Source organism: Grammomys surdaster, unplaced genomic scaffold (genome assembly GCF_004785775.1).
Source record: "Grammomys surdaster isolate TR1022 unplaced genomic scaffold, NIH_TR_1.0 187, whole genome shotgun sequence".
Classification (NCBI taxonomy): Eukaryota; Metazoa; Chordata; class Mammalia; order Rodentia; family Muridae; genus Grammomys; species Grammomys surdaster.
The window spans coordinates 2,291,610-2,294,729 of record NW_021604632.1 but is presented as its reverse complement, the minus strand read 5'-3'; the positions used below and the strand labels follow the sequence as shown (position 1 = coordinate 2,294,729).

The 3,120-nt window shown below is 41.1% G+C and overlaps 1 non-coding gene across 1 annotated transcript; it reads right to left on the bottom strand.

Annotated features, from left to right (window-relative positions):
* Positions 1–1,756: 1,756 nt before the first annotated feature.
* Positions 1,757–1,921, bottom strand: LOC114622321. Its single transcript, XR_003711577.1, has one exon. It is a non-coding gene; the product is annotated as a U1 spliceosomal RNA (small nuclear RNA).
* Between the last annotated feature and the right edge of the window lie 1,199 nt (positions 1,922–3,120).

Here is a 3,120-nt window from a genome sequence, read left to right as displayed (position 1 = left end):
GTCGTGCTTTATAATAAATGCTGAGTTGAATCCTCTCATACATTGACAACAAGCTATACCACTGAGGTACCTGGGTTACTTTATTATTTTTCAAGTCCTTGAAGTCAAACATATTAGTTTATTTTTATCCTTAGAAAAAGGACAACAGGGCTGGGAAGATGGCCCAGTAGATAAAGCACTTGCCACATAAGTATAAATACTAGAGTTCAAATTCCCAGAAACCCTGTAAATTCCACACAGACATGGCAGAGAAGTATCCAGTACTTGGGAGGGAGAGAAAGAAAAGTCTAGCTGGCTACCAAGGCTAGCCAGAATTGCTGAGAACCGGGTTCATCTATAGACCTTACTTCAATAAATAAGTAGAGAGTGGTCAAGAAAGATATTTAATATCAACCTCAGGCTATGTGGCACACATACACACACACATATAAAACTCACATAACACATATAAATTATATATATATATATATATATATATATATATATATATATATATATTCATACATGCACAAAAAAAGTAAAAACTGCAATTAAATGTCTAGGATTCTAAATTTTAAATCCTGTGTTTTATAGGATCATTTGTTAGACTCTAGTCCTCTGCTGTGGGACAAGTGTTTACAGGGCTTCTTGGAGGTGGTTGAAACTAAGAGCATTGGATTTTAGGGTTTATGATCTTTGAACATATATTCCCTGAGCGTGGTAGTCATTTGACATATTAAATACCTCTTCTCAAGTACATAGTGCCTTCTCTCTCATAATTCATTTAACCAATTGCCTTTTGCCAGACATTTAGTGGTCTCCAATTCCTCAAGATTGTAAGTAATGCTGTATCTGCCTTCCTTATGATCTATCTTTGTCCATCTGTGTAATTATTTCTGTAGGCTCAGTTTCTGGAAATAGGATTGCTATGTCAAAGGGCACGCGCATAGAAAATCTGATGCCTTTCCAAAAACCACTTACTAGTTCGCTTTTTCTGTTTTCTGGAAAATATACAGTGTCTATGTCTCCTGTGTCTTAAATGATGAGGTCACTGGTTTGACATGAGCTGACTTGAATTCATAGTGGCTGGACCTCTCCTTCATAGCTAGCATTGTGTAAAGCCAAGAACTGTGATGGCAGGGCATTGACTGCCACCAAGTCCTAGCCTACCACCCCTGACCACTACCAAAACAAACCAGGGGCTAGAACATGGTGTTATTCAAGTTGGAATTCAGGAAAATGAAATGAAACTCTCCATCTCAAAAGGAGGAAGAAGAGGAGGAGAAAGAGGAAGAAGAGGAAAAGGAAGGAAAGGAAGGAAAGGAAGGAAGGAAGGAAGGGAAAGAGAGAGAGAGAGAGAGAGAAGACAAACAGACAGACAGACCCTCCATTTTCTAAAAGAGAATTTTCTCAGGGTCTTGAAGAGGTATGGGTGGGAGAAAGCTAAACTAGGCAGAGATTTTTTTCCCCCATCATATTCTTAGGATCAGAAATACTGTAGGGCAGAGGCATGCCCTATCTTTTCTTGATAATCAATTCTGGACTCACCTCCTGTGTCACTCTTAATAAACTAATTTTACAAGTGAAGACCTATAAAAAGGATAAAGGAAGGGGGCACCACGGTGCCCCCTTCTTAATATTTAAAACACTCCATAAAAGAATAGCTACAGATTAGACAGAAGGGAGGAAGGCAGGATAGCTGAGCTCTGCTGAGACCCATCAGGGAATGGCCACTTCCTCCTGGCAAACCATGACCGTTTTTTATAAATGCATGCTTTAGGGAAGAGCAGAAACGCCATCCACCACTCCCACAAGTGATGTAGTTGACTCTCCCACATTTGGGGAAGTTGCAAAGAGCCAGCATAACAGAGTGCAGCGGACAAGGTTTCCTGCTGGAAAAACCACCCTTTTCATGAGCATATCTCCCCTGCCAGGTAAGTATTATAAATTCATTTTTGTTCTTTTTTTCTTAAGTTCCTTTTTAATCTGTTCTCTTACATGATCACTGCCCAAAAGAATGATATCTAAGTCACGTCTGTGGGCCTGGATAAAGAGATGACATTGTGAACTGACAGAAGGTCAGAAGATTACTATCGAGGCCAGGCTTTCAGGTAAGGAACAAAGACTTACTATTGTCCTCTCCCTTAGGAGTTAATCTAAATAGACCTGTCAATCACCTGAACAAGAAAACACCCCTCAGGAAAGCTGTCTGTTCTAGTGACTTTAGAAACAGTATAAAGCCCACCAAAACGCGTAGGGCTAGCATACTGGTCTTTCTGGCCATTGTCCATACTTCACCCCTTGAGGGTTTGTATCTTGGTCACGGTCCCTTTGGTGACAGTCCACTCTCATAGTACAGGAGCTTGTAGTATAGTAAGCTCTGTCAGTCTTCTGTTACGTATGACACTCTTTACAGTCACCTCTGAATTCTTTCTCTAGAGACTGCAGGAACCAGGGAGCCGAAGAGAGTCTGGAACACAATCCCAGTTAACAGTGGCATGACGACAACGGGTTGCATCAGTCAAAACTCAGTTGGGCAGAGTCTGGGTGCAGAGTCCTACTGTCAAAGTCTACATCACTGAACCAGTCCCATGTACACACAAATGTGTACTCTCTATCTATTCTTTCTCCCACATGCACACAAACCTGTGCTGCGTGTGCAGACTTGGAAAAAAATACAACCTAAAGACACTCAAATTAACCAGAAAAAAAATCACTATGAAACCATAAACTACAGTAGAACTTCATCTGGTCAAAGAAAACTGCACAGACATTAAGATATATTTGCAACTTAGATACAAAGTAATAAGAGTGGTGAAAGAATGAATCCCGCGCTCACAGCCCGCTTCAGAGCCCAACTCTCCTGTCTCTGGTCACCCACAATTTTGTAAGTGAAAATCTGTGTCAGGTAAAGGGAAAGTATTACAATTGCCCCTCCTTTAGAACTTGAATACCTTTTTACAAACGTCTTGGTCAGCACTTGGTAATGTTCTTTGATGAAGCTCTTGCCCCGGCAAAGGCAACCCCACCTTTGATAAGGAGAAAATCCCAACTGACACCAGAAGGTAGGAATAAATATGACACACCCAAAGATGAGATGAGAAGCAGCAGGAGTTGGGGGGGATGGGGGCAGGGATGGGA